General features: G+C 35.6%; 1 protein-coding gene across 6 annotated transcripts in view; it reads right to left on the bottom strand.

Annotated features, from left to right (window-relative positions):
* The window catches only part of SRPK2 (SRSF protein kinase 2), a 250,382-nt gene that overhangs the window by 103,499 nt on the left and 124,624 nt on the right, over positions 1–22,259 (bottom strand). The gene's annotated exons all lie outside the window — the stretch shown is intronic.

Here is a 22,259-nt window from a genome sequence, read left to right as displayed (position 1 = left end):
ATGGAGCCAGGAGCACCCGAGCCCATAGCCAGCCCCGTACACCCAACATGCAAGCCACCCCAACCCCACTGCCCTGCAAAAATCAAAAAAAGAAAAAAAAAATACCTAAAATAAAATAGTAATAATAGTAGAGGTGGCTGGATCGCGGACAGAACACTGGCCCTTGAGCCAAGAGCACCCGGGGCCAAATCTGGCCTCAGACCCCCAACAATCACCCTATGTGGCCCCAGGCAGGCTACCCAGCCCCATTTGCCCTGCACCCCCCCCAAATAATAATAATAAAAAACGTGCTTCAGTCTGTGTTCCAACATCACCAACTCCGTCGTGGGTAGATCACATTCTTTATGATAAGTCCATCACAAAAGTTACTTCCATATTTTTCCACTGTTGCCATTGCTGATCGCAACTCCCTCCTTTCGTATTTCTCCACTACCATGTACTATATTTTCTCTCTCCTTTCACTCTGACTCTGCTGTAGGGTAGCTGGGTGGTGCAGCAGACAGATCCCTGGCCCTGGGGCCAAGAGGCCCTGAGCCCCCAATACCACTTCTGAGGCCCAATAACCACCTGGCCCTATGGTCCCAGACAGGCCATCCAATCCCAGCCCCTTGCAAGAAGTAAAAAAGAAAATGCATTATATCGGACCACTCTCCCCCCATGGTCCATCCTCTCCTCCATCACTCACATCCCCACACCTTCCCCCTGTCCCCCCTCTCTCCTTCTTACTTCAGATGTCTATACCCCATTGAGTATATATGCTGTTTCCTCTCCGAGTCTCTGAGAGCAAAGGTTCCCTCATTCCCCCTTGACTTCCCCCCTTCCATATCATTGCAATAGCTCATTGTAATAAAGAAAAATCTTATTATATGAAATATCTTGGCCTATTCCCCCCTCTCCCATTACATTTCCCTTTTTTCTATTGACTCCACTTTTACACCATATTTTATCTTCAAATTCAGTTTTCTCCTTTGCTTCATCTATAAAATCTCCTTCTACCTGCTCTGTTAATTGAGAAGGTTCATATGAGTAATATCAGTGTCATTTTTCTATACAAGAGTACATGTAGTTCATCATCATTAAGTCCCTCATGTTTTCCCCTTCTCCTCCAAATCTCTATGCTTCACCTGAGTCCTGTATCTGAAGATCAAACCTGCTGTTCAGTTCTGGCCATTCCAACAGGAACATTTGAAATTCCCCTGGTTCACTGAAAGCCCATCTTTTTCCCTGGAAGAGGACATTCAGTTTTGCTGGGTAGTTGATTCTCAGTTGCATTCGAAGCTCTTTTGCCTTCTGGTATATTATATTCCAAGCCCTACGAGCTTTTAATGTAGTTGCTGCTAAGTCCTGTGAGATCCTGATTGCAGTTCCATGTTATTTGAATTGTGTCCTGGCTGATTGCAATATTTCCTCTTTGACTTGGGAGTTCTGGAACTTGCCTATAATATTCCTGGGGGTTGGTTTTTGGGGATCTCTTTCTCAGGGGAAATCGGTGGATTCTCTCCATTTCTATTTCGCCCTCTGCTTCTAGGATATCAGGGCAATTTTCCTGTAGTAATTCTTTGAAAATGATGTCAAGGCTCTTTTCCTGATCATGACTTTCAGGTATTCCAATAATTTTTAAATTATCTTTCCTAAATCTGTTTTCCATATCAGTTGTTTTTTCAATGAGATGTTTCACATTTTCTTCTAATTTTTCATTCTTTTGGTTTTGAAGTATTGAGTCCTGATTTCTCATAAATTCAGCAATCTCCCTGAGTTCTATTCTTTGTCTGAAGGATTTGTTTTCCTCAGAGAGCTTTCTTATCTCTTTTTCCATCTGGCCCATTCTGCTTTTTAATAACTTTTTGCTATTTTATTCATTTGGCCTAAGCTGGTTTTTAGCATGCTATTTTCTTCCACATTTTTTTGGATTTCCTTGACTAAGCTGCTGATTTCATTTTCATGTTTTTCCTGTACCTCTCTCATTTCTTTTCCTAGTTTTTCTTCTAACTCCCTCATTTGATTTTCAAAGTCTTTTTTGAGCTCTGTCATAGCCTGAGCCCAATTTCTGTTTTTCTTGGAGTCTTTAGATGCAGGAGCTTGTGCTTCCTCATCTTCAGACTGAATATTTTGATCCTTCTTGGACTCACAGGCAAAATTTCTCAATGGTGTTCCTCTTGTTTCTCTGCTTGCTCATTTTCCCAGCCTTAGCCTGCTTCCTGAGCTTTTGAGACACTCCCACAAGGGTCTCGGTGTGTGAGGCTCTGTCCTCCCTCCTGGTCTGTGAATGACCACATGCGCCCCTCTGCCATGGGGCTGAGGTAGGGGGGGGCCTGCTGTTCTATGGGGGGGCCTAGACTGAGATCAGGATCTGAATGTGGTCAGAACCCCAGAGACCTGTTCCAGGGGCAGAGCTCAGCAGTCTTTTTCTTCATTCCCCTCCCTAGGGTTCAATGGGCTCATGCCCTGGGGGCTCCTGTTTACCTGCTCTGCTTGTTTCTGTTTCCTGGATCTGGACTGCCTTGGCATGCTGCTTCCTGTGTGCCCTGAGGGCTGGGCCTCATGTGCTCACTCTGGCAGAGGTCTCCCCCCACTGTTCGACCAATTTGTTCCTGGTGCTCCCCGGGGCATAGGTCAGGAAACTCCCCTGCTGCTGTGAGCCGAGGCTCCCAGTGCCCTGGGACTGCCTCCGGGATACTGAAGTTCTTTCGCTCTGGCAGGCCACCCCTCCAAGCCTTTCTGCTCTTTTCCAGGTTACCTTGAGGAGGAGAACTGCCTCACTGGGACCCTCTGTGGGCTCTGTCTCTTGAAAATTTAGTTAGAGTCCTTAGTTTAGAAGTTTTATGAGAGAGCACCTAAGACAGGATCCTCTCTTGTTGCCATCTTGGCCCCGCCCAAACTCGAAAAGATATTTTCAATGACTTGTGCTCAAGAAGTAGTTAAGAAAATGGATGAGTGGGGCTGCTAGGTGGCGCAGTAGATAAAGCACCGGCCTTGGAGTCAGGAGTACCTGGGTTCAAATCCGGTCTCAGACACTTAATAATTACCTCGCTGTGTGGCCTTGGGCAAGCCACTTAACCCCATCTGCCTTGCAAAAAACCTAAAAAAAAATGGATGACTGAAAAAAATCAAATGAGCCAGAAAAGAGGCAGGAATGACAAATTATCAGTGGTGTCCCACTGGCAATCTCTGACTATGGAAAAACATAGAAGAAATCCTCTAGTACATTAAAGAAATCACGATGGAGACTTTTTCAGAAAACAGAAGTTACAAAAATCAAAGTAAGGGGTACTTATAGTAATGAGATCATAGATCCATTGAAATATCTCCATTTTTCCTCATAATAAAGGATAATCAAATCTACACTTTAGGACCAGGGGAGGGAACCTTCAGCCCACAGCCAGTATTGATTTGGAGTTGTCAAAGCACCTGGAGGCTGGACTAGAAATTCAATATAACCCTCAAATGATGTTATAAATATCCAAATGGCCCTTGGCAGAAAAAAAGGTTCCCCACTCCTACTTTAGATTGAGAATAGTTTCTAACCATCTGACATGTGAGAACATTTGGCAATTCACTCTTTCAAAGAAAACTAAATGGGGCAGCTAGGTAGCACAATGGATAGAGCATCAGCCCTGGAGTAGTAGGACCTGAGTTCAAATTTGGCTTCAGACACTTAAAACTTACTTGGCTGTGTGACCTTGGGCAAGACACTTGATGCCCTTGCCTTGCAAACCAAAAAGAAAAAAACAGAATATCAAATAACTTTAACATATAATAACACAAAATTTCAATTGTCATTCTATTAGAAGCTATGAGGTTTTTTTAAAAAAACCTTTCACTTTTAAAATTTTTTTTAAAAATCTTTGTTATTTCCTGTGTTGAAATAAATTCTATTAATATATTAACTGTAATCTTTTAGCCACTTTCATTTTTTAAATATACACACATACATACATATATAATCTATATCACATATCAAAAAATGGAAGAATATAATAGCTTAACAATCAAGGAACAGTACTTGCATCACTTGCTATATGCTTCCATAGCAACTAGATGATAACTCTCAGGTCCAACTGCTACTGTAGATTTTATGAAAACGGGCAGGCGGGGAGGTCAAGAAAAAATTTTATGTTCCTTGGCAGAAAAATAAATTGCTTCCTGTAGTATCAAAAGAAGTCATTAGAGATGATAACTCAGATAACCTCTAACCATCTATTAAAATACATTCCAAATCAGTTATCTCAAAAGTATTAACTTCTAAAAAAAAAGTCATAATTTTTATTCTTCACAAATTTCACAAATGTTGAATTTTATTCTGGCTTTTCAAGGCCCGATAAGGTGACCACAAACTCTAGTAGGTTACAAAAACTGAAAAGGTTTGAATGTAGTCCCAGAAAAATAACTGTGAGTACATTCTAAGGACCAGGTCTGTCTAAATATAAAGATGTGCGACCTCAGTAGATTAGCCACTGGTGAAGAATTATTTGGCCATTTCAATACATTAATCGAAAAAAAAAAATTCAAAGGAGATCTCAATCATATGCAGCCTTCTTCAAATTCTGCAATGACAGTAACAGTTAAGCAAAGTCTATAAACAGAACTTCTGTTAAGAGAGCTGTGTCACATTTACATGCTAAAAGTTCTAAAAGGGCATCAGATCAAATAATGAACAAGAAATTAAAAAAGAGAACATAGTCAGTGTCTTCATCTAGCCCACGCTCAAAAAGAGTCAAAAAGTCTAAAGGGTCAGTAAAGGTGAGTAAAGTCAGCAGAAGTTAAATAAATACTTGGCAAGGACCAGAAATGTGACAAAAAAAAACAAAACTGAATCCTACAGTTTTGGTCTCCAAGAGCAAGTAGACAGGAACACTCAGACAGTAAAGTTCTGGAGAAGTGTCCAAATAGAGAAAAATAGTCCCTAGAATACTGGGCTTTTCCCCAAACCTGGATAAAATCCTTTCCTACCTTCACCTTTAAAAAACCCGTGGCTTCCTTCAAGACTTAATTTGTGTCACCTTTCCTGATTCTTTCCTTCACACCCAGAGTCCAGATTACTCTCTAAATTATCTTTTATTCATATTAGACAGTATTTATATATTAACATACTTTAAGTTCTTTGACAGTATAGACATTTTCCCTTTTGTCATTTTTCTCTATTACTTAAAACAGAATATCTGATTCATAGTAAGTGTGATAGATACCGAATTCCTCAACATCCTTCTGTTTCTACAGTCTGAATCAAGTATGGGAATAGAGCAGTCTTTTAGAAAAGAGCCATAATATTAGTGTAACTAGACAGGATAAACCAAGTAGATAAAGAATGACTATTGTTGAGACAAGATCACCAACTGAATGTACAAATGATAAGACCTCATCTTCTGTGTGATATGCATATAAGCATATTTAAGTACATGTATGCACATATATACATGCATGTATGTGTGTATGAATTGAATTTGCAATTTCATTCAAGGAGCTTCCTGTTTTGGGCTACTTTCCTCAGGGAGTCATATCCTACCTTTTGACAATTACGTGGACCTCCAATAAAAAGGGTACTGAATGTCTAGCAAAACCTACTCCAGTTAAAAATCACAATCAATAATCATATCCTAAACTTAGCATGGGTTAGGTTTCCAAGGGAAACTTTGGGATGAAGAAATAAGCCAAAAAATAAGTAATGTGAGGCCCCACAAAACTGAATCCAGACTACAGAAACAGGGAGATTAGGGTTCTGCACAGACAGATAATAAGCTAATAGTGTTTTCTTCCAGAGCAGAGTTGATCTCAGCAACTTAAGAGACCTCCCTAGGGGCACTGATATTTTTAGTGACTTATGTAGGTTCTCACAGTGTCTATTAATGGAAGGACAAAATCTTAGGCTATCATGATCTATGTTCAACTTTCATTCCACCGTGCTACAGTCTCTCAGATGTGAACAGGAGGTGGTCAAAAGTTTGAATTATCTTAAACAAAATGTCTAGGTTTTTGTACTTGGTTAAACTCAAGCTTTTCCCTGAAGCAAAATTGCATCTTTTAAATTTCAACCTATTTCCAGTTTTATTATTTGGAGTGAATCATGGAACATGTCTTCAAAGAATAAGGAAGTGCCTGTAGCAAGCACACATCTAAAATATTACAAACAAGTTAAGAGTAGCATAAAGGGTATCATTAAAAAATGAGCAAGGGAAAATATTGGTCCCACAGCAATAGTAAAAGATAAATGAAAAATAGATGGTATGTACAATTGTACAAGTCACGGGAAAGTAGAAAAGGCCTTCAAACAAAATGGACAATCCCTCTGTGGAAAATTTATGGAAAGACAGCTACAAGGGGCACACAGGATGAGCATACTAGGTAACTGACATCTGTGAAGAGTACAACCCTAATGGTGTTCCATCCTATCATTTGGGTGAATAGAAATTTACTTCTCCTTCCTTCTCTCAAAATTATTCTAAAGGAGTAAAGAATTTATGGCTAATATTATTGAGAATTTAAATCACTGTGATTCATTTCATTTGACCCCATCAATGAAAGAGGATTTTTAGTGTGGAAACAGAGACATATCATGACACTGTGGATGAAAAGCCTGCTTCAGAACGAAGTATAATCTGTGTTTAAGTACCACCTCTGATGTACACTGCTTCTGGGAACCTGCGCAAGCTCCCGAACTTCTCACAGACCAACATATAAGACTATATAATGAGCAGAACAGGTGCTAATCTGCAATGGTGGAAGAGTTTTATGTACTAGGAGTTATCTAAAACCATGAAAATATAAAGCCAGTAAAATAAAAACATGGTAATGAATTTTATAGAATTAATTAGCTATAGCCCAGAAAAAATTAGAGAATTTCAGATTTTTTTTCAACTTTTACCCTCTAATGTGAGATATGGAATGGATAACCAAAGGAAAAGATTTAAGGTTTCTTAGAATTATACAATTCAGGCTACAATAAAACATAGCTTTCAAATAAGACTTACTAAATAACATAGGTGAAGCAAAGAAAATATGGATAAATAACTAATACTTCCTGAGAGCTAGAACTACTAGTGAAATTTTTTCCATATTTTTGAAATACCTGTCTCAATGAAGGGACTATGCACACTGGGGATTCAAAGCCAAGAACAAACGTTGCCCTATTTGTAGAATGTGTAAGGAGCTTACATATTTACTGAGAAATAAAACATTTATACACATAGTATAAAATAAATAGATCATTTGAAGAATAAAGCATTAATAATTAGGGAGTATAAGGAAGGATACCTCAAAGAAATACAACCTGAGCCTTTAAAGACCTATTCAGAGGAAGAAATGAGGAACACATTCCAGACAAGGGGTTTCTTGAAAGTGTCAGAGAGTTAGATAGCTACTAGGAGTTTGGTTTCTCAGGAAGACAAAGTGTAAAAACAGAGTAAGAGAATGCAATTTGAAATTAAATTTTCAAGAGCATTAAATATAAAGCTGAGGAGTTTGCATTTTATTCTAATGACCAGGCAATCAAGCAATGAAGTTTCTAAGCAAAGAATTTATATAGAATTATTGTTTATAAAGACTAAAACAAATAAAAAGTTTTCCTAAGAACACATTATTTACTAGGTGACTGAGAATTAAAATTAGTGAAGATCTAATATATTACCCAACCAGAGTGCAGCACCTCTGTTAAATGGCAATTTAGGAATAACAAAGAATAAGATTTTTCTGTTAACTATGTATTGAGTAGCTATAACATGAACTATACTTTTAATAGTATTGTGGTCTTAAGATTTTTAAATTAAATACATAATCTTGATATACTTTTGCTGTTTAGTGTATATTATGTTTAATATAATGCAAAGTGACAGAATTACTCTCAATTTCTCGTTATTATTATTCAGTTACTGACATGTCTTTATCATGTCATGGTAGTAACCTTGGGTTCCCAAGGGTCATAACAGAAGAGCATAGGTTCTGACAAGTACTATTTATTTGAAATGATCTCAAATATAGTGCCATTTTAAAAAACTGTATAAATGTTCAACATAGAAGGGTCAAACTTTTAATGTTTTATAGTAGTTTATATTTACATATAGTACATTAGAGTTCATATGATGAATTTCTTCTGACAATCCTATTTATAACAAAATATCTAAATTTACAAATTAGAATACTGATGCTCAGCAAAGGTAAGTGGACTTACCCACATACACAAAGATATTAAAATCCTGAGTTAGTGTAGTCTGAGTCCAGCAGTCATTTGTACCATGATTATAGTCCATTCATAGGATATGGGGGGGGGGGTAAGGAAGGGAGAGGGAGGAACTTAATCCCTAAATAAAGCTAAGAGTCTTCTCAAATTTTCTTAGTGCCTACTCTAGTGCTCAATCCACTGCATGATGGCTACTGATATCATTTTATACTATAGGTACAAAGGACATCGATTAAGAACTGGGAGACTAGAGATCATCTAGCCCAGTCCACCTTCATTTTATAACTGAAGATACTAATGTTCAAAGTGATTAAGTACCTTTGTATAAGGTCACATAAGTAGTAATTAGCAAAGTTTGCATCTGAATTCAGGACCACTTATTCTGAGGCTTTGGTACTATCTACTTCACAGTATTTTTTGAAGACAAATTTAAAACAATTACTGAAAGGATACTAACAAAAGGAATGGTTTTATGTGAAACTCAAATTGTTGAAACTTGATGGCTCCAATGATAATCTTAGTAGATATTTAGTTGTGTTTTATTTATTCCTGATTGCCACAGATGGTAAACTGAAGAACTGATTTCTGTCTTTTTATGTTAATTTGATATGAACAGCTTTGTTCCATCAAGTGGTAAGTGACATAGTGGATGGTGCACTAGATATGGAATATGTAAAGGCACGAGTACAAATGAAGTCTCAAATGCTTACTAGCTATGTGACTCAAGGTAAATCACTTCTCTTTCTCAGCCAGTTTCCTCAGTTGTGAAATGAGTATGATAATAACAGCAACATCCTAGAACTGTTATGAAGATAAAATGATAAAGTAAGTGATTCTGTAAAGTGATTTTCAAACCTCAAAATATTATATAAATGCCAGATATTGTTTCCTATTTTTCCAAAATATATGATAGATTGCTTTCATAAATATAAAGGATAGAGACTATATTATACTATCTCTCCCTTGAACATAAGGCTATTAAAAACATGAAGCAATTATTAGTAATAAACTTTGCTCATGAGTTATATAGCCAAAAGATTCATTACTCTATCAAATTGTGAATTTATACAAACAGACAAAAGACATAGCTATACATTATCTGTCTCAGATCATTCCAAATGAATAGTACTTGCCAAAGCCTATGCTAGTCTATCATGGTCTTTTGGGAATCCAAGGTTACCACTATATAATAAGTGATACTAACAAAAAAAATGAGAGTAATTCTGTGTCAATTAGCATTGCATTAAACAAAGCATACATCTTACAGCAATAGTATATTTAATCTATTTTTCTCATCTCCCCTACAAATAACCAATGTAACCACAAATATCCTGGAGAAGTAGAGGGAATATACCTTATTATGAATAATTGGCTATGTCTCCATTGTTCTGTGCTATTGCTCTGTGCATGTAATATTGTTACCTCAGAATATTCCTCCAGAAATGTGCAGCCTTCTTCTCCCAACGAGTTCTACCCAGAACTTCCATCTTAAAAAAAAAGTCCAAGACAACCATTGTCCATCGTTCCTCTTTTGGATCTGCTTCTAACCAGAGATCTCACCATTACACTCTAGGAGCATCCTCGTCCTCTCCCCCAGTCCTCTTCTACTCTCTATTATGTACTGTTTTATTTGTAATTGTATCCACAGTTCTTAGCATAGTGTGTGGCATTAGACAGAGGAAGTGCTTAATAAATAAAATGCCTGCTGACTAAGGTAAAGTCAAGGACCAGTTGAGCCTCAGCTCATAATGTAGGTAGGAAATAAAGGAGACAGGATAGAACAAGATGAAAGACATGGAAAAATCACTCCCTTCAATCATGTAGACTGAAGTCCTTCATTAAGAGACCATTTTGAGTTCACAGAAATCATAATACTAGAGAAAAAGATCCAATATGTATAAAAATAGTAACTACAATAACAATAGCATTTATATAATCCTTCAAAAATATTTATAGCAGTTTTTTTATGATGGTAAAGAATTGAAAATTGAAAGGATTCTCACCAATTAGTGAATGACTTAACAAATTATGTTCTATGGATGTGATATAAATACTATTATGCTGGAAGAAATGATGAAAGGGATGGCTTCAGAAAATTCTGGAAATTTTATACAAAGGAAGATCAAAAGAATTTACATAATAACAGCAATTATTATAAAGAAATAAATGCAAAATATTTACTATCTATATTCAATTCAATGATCTGCCACAATTCCATAGGGCTCAAAATTTCAAAAATCATGTAGGTATTTATCTACAGATAGAGAACTTAAAGAGACTCAGAGAGCAAATTAAAGCATTTTTTTCTTCTATCTTTTTTGTTCTTAGCTGTTTTTCCCTCCAGAACAGGGATAATGCAGAAATATATTTTTCATGATTGCTTTTGTGTGGTAGTATTCTATTCCTTGCCTTCTCAATGAGTGGGAAAATGGTAGATCAAGGAAGAAAATTTGGAACTGTAAATAAAATAAATAAAAAATTAAGCAGTAAGTAAAAAATAGAGACTGTGTTAAGGTAGATTTGCATTTATTTTCTTATTCAATCCTAGCTACAATCCTATAAAGTAATATTATCCCCATTTTATAGAAGAGAAAACTAAGGCTGTGAGAGATTAAATTATGTAGTTTATGTGGTATAATTTAAACCCAGATCTCCCTCAAACTCCACACTAAATTTCCTTCCATGATAGCAGTGATTCTCTTGTACTGTTTTGGAAATAATGCCATTAAAAAATTCTTTAATGGCATGTTAAGCAGTAAATAATTGTCCAAACATATTATAAAAATACATGTTTGAATATAAGTTTCTTTCTGCAATGAATTGAAGCTTTGGGAGCAAAAATTTTCACTGTAGTAAAACAAAAACATCCAGGAAACACTGCACTTATATTTAGTTACATTCTAATCCCTCAAAGGAAAAAAATTCTCATCCACTTGTGTGGGTGAGTGATTTTTTAAGTTGTTTTTATTTTTAGCTAATATTATTATTATAGAACTTGTAGATAATATTCCCTCCCACCTTAATACCTGTTGTATTAAAAATCATAGTTTTACTCTGATTTATACCTTCAACTCATCTGCAATCTCTCTTATAACAGAAAAATCTTTAATTGAAACAACGTATACCATATTCCACATCCCAATCGCCTATTTGAATATTAAAATGAAGGTATGTTTCAACAGATGTTTTCTGACATGGAGACTAATCATTACAATCAATCAGCTTTTTGTGCTGTTTTTCTTTAAATACTAAAGTTATTGTGTATTTTGTTTTTCCTGGTTCCATTTACTTCCAATCAACATTATGTTCGTGTTCATGCCTCGAAGTCCTCTGAATTCCTAATATTTGTATTTTAATTATTATTTTTTGTTTTGCTTTTGTGAGGCAATGGGGTTAAGTAACTTATCCAAGGTCACACAGCTAGAAAGTATCAAGTATGAGGTCGAATTTGAACTCAGGCCCTCCTGACTGCAGGTTCAGTGCTCTTCTACCCACTGTGTCACCTAGCTGCACCACAGTTTCATGTATTATTACTACATATATGTGTGTGTTCATCTTTCATCATATACACATACCACATTGCTAAGCTCTTTATTAGTTATATTTAGAGGGAAAGATATATTGAGAAATCAATTGTTATTACTTAATTAGAGCTCTACAGTTGAAAGGTACTTAGAGGACACTTTGCCCAATTCTCTCATTTTGCAGATGAAGAAATTGAGAATTTAGGAAAATTGATTATTTCCAGTTCCTTTTTTTTTTGTTTGTAACTATTTTTAAAAATCGCAGCTATAAATAATTAGGAATATATGGGACATTTCCTTCTATCGTTGACTTCCTAGGAATAGATACCCAATAATGAGATTGCTGGATCAATGAATATAAGTAGTTGATGACTTTTTGCACATTCAGAATTGTTTCCCAGTATACTTAGACTGAAAAATTGACAGCCAATTTTAAATAATTCATCTTTACAAAAAAAACCGTAAGATTTTATTAACTTTGGATCAGTTTTACCATAGTCTTAAGGCCATATATTTCTATTTCAGTTTAAAACCGAAACACAATTCACTCAAATTTTTAATGTAACATTTAAAATACTGTCAACATGTACCATTTCCAAAGAATTGAGATGAAATTCATGTCATTGGTTCTGACTGCTATTTTTAAGACTGATTGAAATACAGTATATTCCAGGACTAGCAAGGTCTACAAAGCAATTCAGAAATATTTCAGTAGAGTTCAATTCAAAATTTATATAAATTTTATATATATATATATATATAAAATTTATATAAATTGGTATATAAATATAAAATTCAAAATTTATATGAAAATGTAAAAAGTATTCGTAGTTTACCCCATAGTCCACAAAAATACATGAAAAATCATATCGCAAAAGAAGAGCACATTAAATTAAGGTGCCACTGTCATTAAGTAACAGACTATTAATTATTAAATAATATAAGCAATTAAGTACTCTAAGTTAAGAAAAGACTGTGATTAAAATGGGATCATTTTGATAAGAAAAGGCATTACTAAGGACACAGAATAGGAATTAGTCATTCAAAGGCAATGTTTTATTGAAACAATAGACAATATACTTTGACTTGCCATTAGAGAGGGAGTTCTGCCATGGCCAGGTTTTGTTTATTAAAGTATTAAATAAACCCACACATAAAGTCTTACTGGGAGCCACAAGAGACTGTATTTTGAACAGCCCTGTACTACCACATAATATCAAAAGGTATGTGCATTTTAGAAATGACCACCAAAACGCAAGAACGACAAACTTACTTTAAATATTTATCTAAAGTAACTACATCAGATAGAAAAATAAAGAATCTCTTCTTTTTATTCTGTCCTTAATACAGAAGCCAAATTGATATTCCTAAACCTGATATTATTGAAAAGTTAAACTGACTGTGGCTCAGCTATTTCATCCAATCCTCTGATATTTGTCACATAATAAAGTCATCTCCTACCTGTGACCTTTGTACCACCACCACCTGCAAACTGTCACATTCTTGCTACCTTAGAGAGGAACTAAGATGCAAGGAGAGCCTCTTGTTGACACTGCCCTATCTGAATTATCTATCTCATTATAAAGTTCACAATAAAAGTTCGGCCTTGCCTGGAAGCCATTGCTGATTTTCAGTGATCAATCCATCAACATGCTGTTACTTTTACATAAATTTATTTTAATGCTCAGTTTTGCCCCATTAAACAAGGTGAAATCCCAAATGAAGAATTTTCCTTTCAACTGCATAATCACATCACACCCTGCCACCCTTCTTGACTCTAGGATAAAACACAAACCATCTGTAGTTTTAGTGCCATTAACAATCCTGTTCAATTTCACACACATTAAAAATTTCAGTTAAACTGAAATAGTTACTGCTCCCCCTATACCTTATTCGAGCCCCATATTTTTTTAGAGGCTGGCCTTCATGCAAATAATGCACTCTGTCCTTATTTACACCTCACAGAATATCTAGCTTTATTTAAAAGCTCAATTTAAGAGCTACATCCTAGAGAAAGGCTTTTGTGATGATCTTGTTGCCAGGTCTCTTCAAATCCTGACTCTGTATATGTGTCTATGTTTACACACACACATATATCTTTATTTTTGTTTTTGTTCACATGTGTATATGATGTTTTCCCCAAGGAAGTTCCTTGAAGGCAGGAGTGTTTAGATTTAGTCTTTAGAACCCCAAACTTGGGAAATGCCTGGTACATAAACTCATTATCAAAACAGTGACCTACCCTTATTTGCAATAAGCCACAAACTATATGGGCTATAAAGAACTTAGAAATCTAGTCTAGGGAGCAGCTAGGTGGTGCAGTGAATAGAGTAATGATTCAGTAATCAGAAGGACCTGAGATCAAATCCAACCTCAGACACTTAATAACTACCTAGCTGAAGGATCTTGAGCAAGTCTTAAACCCAATGCCTTGCAAAAATAAAAAATAAAACTAGTCTAGTTCTACCATGTTGGGGTCTGACACCTCAAGAGACAAAAAGGTTGCCCAAAGTTACAAAATGAATTTAGTCACTGAGCTAGAAAAAGAACCTAAATTTGATACCTCATAGTAATATTTTTACAGTACTCCGTGTCAATGGGAAGGATGGGAAACAATCTAAAACAATGGTCAGTGTTAAAGTTGTTAAGGGGGGAGTTGCCTTTGGTATAAAGACCATATCATGTACACATTCATTTACATCTACTCATTTTTCCATACCCACATGCCTGTTGACAATTCAAATGAGACAAATATACTACATAAAATGACCTGCAAGTGAATAGTAAAATAGACTACATGTAACTATAAATGAAGATAACGATGCTTGTCCATCATTCTTGAAAAAGACCCATGACATGTGGGAGGGGGCCATCTGGATCCAGTGGCCAGAAAAAGGATCAGAACAACTGGAGATAATCCTGGATGAGAGACAATCAGGGTAAGCGACTTGTCCAAGATCACACAGCTAGTAAATGTAAAGTGTCTCAGGAAAATTTTGAACTCTGGTTCTCCTGATTCCACAGTTGGTCCTCTATCCACTGTGCCACCTAGCTGTCCCAATACAAATGATACAGTCACAACAAAGAAATCTCTGAAGCAATTGTGTTATTCTTTTCTTTTTTTTTTTTAGTTTTGGCAAGGCAATGGGGCTAAGTGGCTTGCCCAAGGCCACAAAGCTAGGTAATTATTAAGAGTCTGAGGCCAGATTTGAACTCAGGTACTCCTGACTCCAAGCCTGGTGCTCTATCCACTGCGCCACCTAGCTGCCCTTTAATTGTGTTATTCTTGACACAGGTCAAAAGCTATGTGAAAGTGAAAAATGCTGAGTGAGATGAACAGAACCATTAAGAACACTGAAAACCATACTGCAACATGGGGGTGATGATAACTGTAATGGACTTGCTCATCCCATCAGTGCAACCATAAAGCACAATTTTGGGGTATCTGTGATGGAGAGTAACATCTGTATCTAGAGAAAGAATTGTGGAGTTTGAACAAGACCAAAGACTACTGTCTTTAATTTAAAAAAAAAAACAACTATAACATCTTATTATGTAATTTTGCCATCTATACTTATACTTCATTCTTTTTCCTTAGGGATATGATTTCTCTCTTATCACATCCAACTGAGACCAATGTATACCATGGAAACAATGTAAAGACTAACACAGGGGGTAGCTAGGTGGCGCAGTGGATAGAGCACCAGGCTTGGAGTCAGGAGTACCTGGGTTCAAATCCGGTCTCAGACACTTAATAATTACCTAGCCGTGTGGCCTAGGGCAAAGCCACTTAACCCCATTGCCTTGCAAAAAAAACCTTAAAAAAAAAAGACTAACATAACAGACTGTCTTCTGTGGGGGGGGGGGGCAAAATTAGGGGAAAAATTGTAAAATTCAAATTAAATAAATGAATGAATGAATGAATGAATGAATGAATGAATTTAAAAGTGAAAAGAGAGAAACCACTACATATTTACTTTCAAAGTAAGTAGCTGACTGGAAGCCTTACAAACCATTATCCTACTCCTTTTCTACCATTTTTTGAGTCCCTTTGCAATCTCTTAATCTTTATTTTATTAGTTCATTATTCAATTTTGGATTAACATACTACCTATGTTAAAGGCATAAACACTGTGTATCTAATTTTACTTAATGAGTACTTTGTACACAGGATTACTTAATTAACATTTATAAAACTGAAATATCTTGCTATCACATTACTTAATTCAAAGATTGTTTTTTTCAGATTTCAATTTTTCTTATTAAATCTTACTATTGAAGCCTTCTGTATCAGAAAGGTGATAGGAATTGTAGAACAATTTTTAGACAAGTCATAAAACAGTCATAAACTAAACAATGGAAAGTAAACTGAAATTTGAGTCACAAGACTGAGCTATGTAACCTTGAAAAAAATCATTTCACTTTAAACACAGTATTATCTGTAAAATAAAGAGAGTGGATCTTTAAAGTCCCTAGCAGCTTGTGAAAATTTTATATAACTAAAACTTTTCTTAGGTACTAGAAATGTAATTAATACATAATTCTTCATCCTTATATAGGAACACAGCAAAATATATTACATTTTATTTTATTTTATGTTTTTAGTTTTTGCAAGGCAATAGGGTTAAAGTGGCTTCCCCAAGGCCACACGGCTAGGTAATTATTAAGTGTCTGAGGCCAGATTTGAATTCAGTTACTCCTGACTCCAGAGCTAGTGCTCTATCTACTGCACAACCTAGCCATCCAACATATTACATTTTAAAGAAACACTGAAAGATACAAGAATGGAAAAAACTGAAATGTGTTTCATAGCAATAATCTTGAAATCAAAGAGACAAATTTACACCTGCAATTTAAGAAGTACAAAACTCGGGCTGGTCATATTACTTCACTTAAGAGCAACAGAAGAAAAAAAATATGAGTAGTTGGAAAATGTAAAGCTAGAACTGAAAAAAATGAAAAGTAAATTCCAAATGGGAGAAAATAAAAGAGCTCCCAAAGGAAGTATTTGAAACAATCAGCAAAAAATTGTTAAAAAGTTAATATAATCATATTAACTAAAAGTTTGAAGCTTTCTTTGGAACTACACCCAAAGGGCAAGAAAAATGTGTATACCCTTTGATCCAGGGATACCACTACTGGGTATATACCCTGAAGAGATGATGAAAAAGGGTAAAAACATAACTTGTACAAAAATATTCATAGCAGCCCCGTTTATGGTGGCAAAGAATTAGAAATCAAGTAAATATCCTTCAATTGGGGAATGGCTTAGCAAACTATAGTATATGTATGTCATGGAACACTATTGTTCTATTAGAAACCAGGAGGGATGGGAATTCAGGGAAGCCTGAAGGGATCTGCATGAACTGATGCTGAGTGAGATGAGCAGAACCAGAAAAATACTGTACACCCTAACAGCAACAAGGGGACGATGATCAAACTTGATGGACTTGCTCATTCCATCAGTGTAATAATCAGGGACAATTTGGGGCTCTCTGCAATGGAGAATACCATCTGTATCCAGAGAAAGAACTGTGGAGTTTGAACAAAGACCAAGGACTATTACTTTAAATTTAGGGGGGGAAACTGATATCTAATTGTCTGATCTTGCTTTCTCTTGTACTTTATGTTTCTTCCTTAAGGATATGATTTCTCTCTCATCACACTCAATCTGGATCAATGTATATATACTATGGAAACAATGCAAAGACCAAATTGCTTTCTGTGGGGGTGGGGGAGGGAAGTAAGATTAGAGGGAAAACTGTAAAACTCAAAATAAATAAAATCTTTAATTAAAAAAAAGTTTGAGGCTTTCAAATTAAGACTTTCCAATAATATTTATTTCAGCTAATCAAGACTGACTTCATGTTAATGATTAGATCTATTAATACTATTTTATTAAGTCTTGTATAAAGGTCAGACAAACTGGAAAGAGACAAAACAAATGTCACCTAAATATTAATGACAGATATGCTTTGGAAAGTAAAAAAAAAAGTTATACATTTACCTGTTATTGCTTACTATCAATCTCTCCCCAGGATAATAATTTTCTAATAGCTATAGATAAAAACCATTCCTCATACAACAGATTACTCAGTACATTTTATGTTTATTAAGATGATTATTTGTCAAACATTGAACTTTTTTATTTCCTGGATTAGGTTAAAAAGTATTCATGTAAGGGGAGGCTAGGTGACGCAGTGGATAAAGTACCAGCCCTAGAGTCAGGAGTACCTGAGTTCAAATCTGGCCTCAGATACTCAATAATTACTTAGCTGTGTGACCTTGGGCAAGCCACTTAACACCATTGCCTTGCAAAAAAAGAACCTATAAAAAAAAGTATTCATGTAGTAGTATCTGAACACATTAACTGTATCAGTGAAAAGAAAGTAGGAAAAGTTCACCTCTTACTTCTTAAGGTCAGATTGCAAAAATATGTTTCAAACTACATTTAATTACCAAATATGAACTTCAAATTATGGAGACAAAAACAGCAGAGCAAACTGCATAAAAGGTCAAGCAGGATAACAAAACTATTTCTCTAAAATGTAGGATATGTAGAAGAGTTTTAAGATAAGTCATAAAATGCTCATAAGCTAAACATGGTTTCTGCACTTGAAAGCAGAATCATGCATATATTAAGGAAGATTACCTTACAACTTTTTTTAAACAGCCAAGCTGAAGGCAATGCATTAGCATAATGTTAGGAACTCCTGTCAGATCTCCTCCTCCAATACCTTTAAATAATAACTCAAAACAAATTCTAGAGTGGCTGAATCAACAAAAAGACCAAGTAAAACAATTTTCCAGTTCAACACAACTTGGAAGATGATAGGAAAAGGTATGTTTCATTAGCTTGAAAGAGGAGTACAATGAAGCCCAAGCCACATCAGCTCTGCCCCAAGCTCACCAATTCAGGAACAGGCAGCGGGGTGACTGGATCAGTGGCAGTAATGGCAGTTTCCAGACCTCTCAGGACAGAAACTGTCAACAACAATTTGACAAGTCTTCAGGAAAAGTCTGTATCATCATGGTGAGAGTGAAGCAAAGCCCAGGCCTCAACAGCACAAACCCTGTTCCAGAAAACCAGGAGCAGTCCTTAGGATTAAGGACTACATTAGCAACAGTGGCAAAAATTTCCAGAGCTCTCTCAGCCCACAATAGTAAAGGGATCAGAAGGATATTTCAGGAGTCTCTTTGCTATCACTGAGTCAGGACTCTGTTGCATTGCCTATACTTGGGACTGGGTTACAGTCTTGGGTCACAATCCCAGGAAGAAGAGCAGAAGGCCAACAGAGATTTCAGCCCCAGAAGAGCAGGGACCCATTTGACAACTCCAAGCCAAAACGGAGTGCCTGTGGTCACCCACAAACCACAGCACAGGCCAGGAGCACAGTAAAAACATCTCAAAGATCATACCATCTTGGAAGAACTGAAAACTTGCCAGTCCCTAAAAGTATCTCTAAAGAGTCTAAAAGAAGAGTCTAAATATTCTTCAACAATTCCCCCCCAAAGCCTGGGGCACTGTGCCCTTCAAACAGGAAGCAGAGCCTTACTTTAACAAAGAGTTAAAATCATTGAGCAAACAACACAAGAAAAAAAAAATCTGATCATAGAAAGGTACTATAGGAATAAGGAAAATCAAAACACTCAGAAGAAAACAAAGTCCAAGCTACTACATACAACCAAGTGCTTGGAATATGATATTCTGGAAGGCAAAAGAACTTGAATTACAACTATGAATCAACTACCCAACAAAACTAAACATACTCTTTCAGGTGAAAAGAAGAACTGATGAAAAAGGGGCTTATATTTCTGCATGGGAAGATCATACTGATAACTCCTATCAGCTTTCTCATTTGTTAAAGCAGTTAAAAGAAGACTATATAGACAGGGCACAGGTGGAAGCTGAATATAAAGGATTTATACATTAAATGAGGAGTGAAAATGTGAAAGGAGAAAAGGAGATAAGGAGTGAAAGAGGAATGGACTGAGAGAAAGGGAAAAGGGGAGGTAAATAGGGTAAGTTTTTGCACATAAAAGTTTTTTCAGGGGACTGGAAAAGGGGGGGAGGTAAAAGGGAATGGTGAGCATTACTCTCATTGAAACTGGCTCAAAGAAGGAATAACATACACACTCAATTGAGGAGAGAAATTTCCCTAAAAGAAAGTAGAAAGGAAAGGGGATGGAAGAAGGGAGAGCAGATGGTGGAGAAGGGGTAGTAAGTAAAATACTTTTCAGGAAGGACAGGGTAAAAGAAGATAGGGAAAAGAATAAAAGGGGATTGGGGAACAGGATGGAAGAAAACACAGTTAGCATTAGTACCTGGAGGGAAACTACTGAAACATGTTTCTCTAATAAAGGCTTCATGGCATATTTTTATGCAAATTAGAACAATTCTGAAATATTACCTTATACTACTGGATTGGCTAATAGAACAGAAAGGGAAAATGACAAACGTTGGAGAGGATGTACGGAAAATGCAACATTAATGCATGCTGGAGGAATTGTGAATTGATTCAACCATTCTGTAATTCCAAAGGGTTAAAAAACCATGTATACTCTTTTACCAAGGAATGCCACTATTAGGTTTGTATTCCAGAAGAGATGCAAAGTAGGAAGGAAAAAATATCTTTATGTATAATTTATAGCAGCTCTTTTCTGGTGACAGGGAATTGGAAACTGAAGAGATGCCATCAGATGGGGAATAGTTGAATAAATTGTGGTATGTAGTTATGATGGAATGCTACTCTGCTACAAGAAATGATAAGCAAGATGCACTCAGTAAAACCTGGAAAAGCTTACATGAGCAGATGCAATGGGAAATATACTATATACAAAGTAACAGCAATATTTGAAGATGACCAGCTGAGAATAACTTCGTTTTTCTCAGTAATGCAGTGATCCAAGACAATTCTTAAGGACTTATGATAAAGAATGTTATTAAAAAAATAAAATAAAAAAGGAATGTTATTCATCCCCTGAGAGAGCTGATGGTGTCTTAATAAAGATGGAAGCCTACTTTTTTTTTTGCTTTATTTTTCTTGAGGATTCTTTGTTGGGAGGGGAGGTTTCCTGTGTTTATTTTTACCACATGACTATGATGGAAATATTTTGCATAACTACATATTTTTAATGTATAAGGAATAATTTGATTTCTCAATGGTAGGGAGAGGGGGGCAAAAGGAAGGAGTTCAGAACTCAAAAGTTTTAAAAATGAATGTTAAAACTTCTTTTTACACATAACCAGGGAAAAATAAAATAACATACATACAAACAATGTCTATACATCTAGGCAATTCTTAACTTGGGAGTTCATAAATTTGTTTTTAAAATATTTTTATAAAAGAATTCCAAAATATATTTAATTTCCCCTATAATCCAATGATTTTATTTTATAAATTAAAAATTTTATGAAAAGGAATCAGAAAGTTTTAAGTCAGCTCAATAGAGACCATGACACACAGAAAAAATTAAGAAATGTGAGCAACAGTATTCAAGAAATTAGATTTGACTAAATGATAGATTTAAACATATAATGGGGGGGGGTTCAGAAGCTTTAGTGCAAGTAGTATCACTATAAAAATAATAAAAGACTCAGCCGACCTGAAAAAAGCAAAAATTAAAATTAAAAAATCCTTCCTCTAACATCTACTTTTATTTTTAGCATATATATTTAAATCATGAATTAATAAAAATTAATAAAGGTAGAGATGCACAACTACTTTCAAACAATTTCACCAAAAAAAAAACATACTTAAAGACCTTGCTCATGAATCACAAATTAAGCACATCAGGCCAGGATAGAGATTTGTTAATATGCAACTAATCACCAAAAGTAATGAAAATGGTTCAATCACATAATTCTATTCAGTCATTTTTTTTGAGACTTGTGTCTATTAAATGCAGGGAGGGAGGGAGGGAGGGAAGGACAATGGATTTTGATATAGGATTTAAATGTCATTCATGACATAGCCTTGTTTGTACAGCTTAAGCTGTACTACTTGATAATAAGGTAATCTAGATTGGGAGAAACAGCATACAAATCTGCAACACTGGAGAGCTTGTATCATTTTATATATTAGGGGATAAATTTTGACCATGAAACATACCTGAGGAGCTGACATTGGGTATTCTCTTCTAGAAAATAATTCTACTATAAAAGTCCCTCCCCTAAAGGAGGATGGTACAGTGAATGGAATTCCCAGTCTGCAGTCAGGAAAACAACTAATCTTCCTGACTTCAATTCTAACCTCAGACACTTAAGTGACTGTATACTACAAATCACTTAACCCTATTTGCCTCAATTTTTCATCTATAAAAAGAGACAGAGAAGGAAATGGAAAAATATTGTAGTATTTTTGCCAAGAAAACCTCAAATGGGGTTATGAAGAGTCTGACATATCTGCCAACTCAACAACTCAAGGAAGGAATTTTGAGGATTTGCAATGACTACATGAAAATAACATGCTTGTTTTTATGTTGTTTTGCTTTTATCCTAGGAAGCCTTCTGCCAGAAAACACTTTTATTTTGTGTTTTACAGTTCTTAAATGTAATCTTGGAA

The sequence above is a fragment of the Macrotis lagotis genome, chromosome 7, assembly GCF_037893015.1.
Source record: "Macrotis lagotis isolate mMagLag1 chromosome 7, bilby.v1.9.chrom.fasta, whole genome shotgun sequence".
Classification (NCBI taxonomy): Eukaryota; Metazoa; Chordata; class Mammalia; order Peramelemorphia; family Peramelidae; genus Macrotis; species Macrotis lagotis.
Note: the sequence above shows the minus strand (reverse complement) of the source record. Positions and strands in the feature narration are given on the sequence as shown.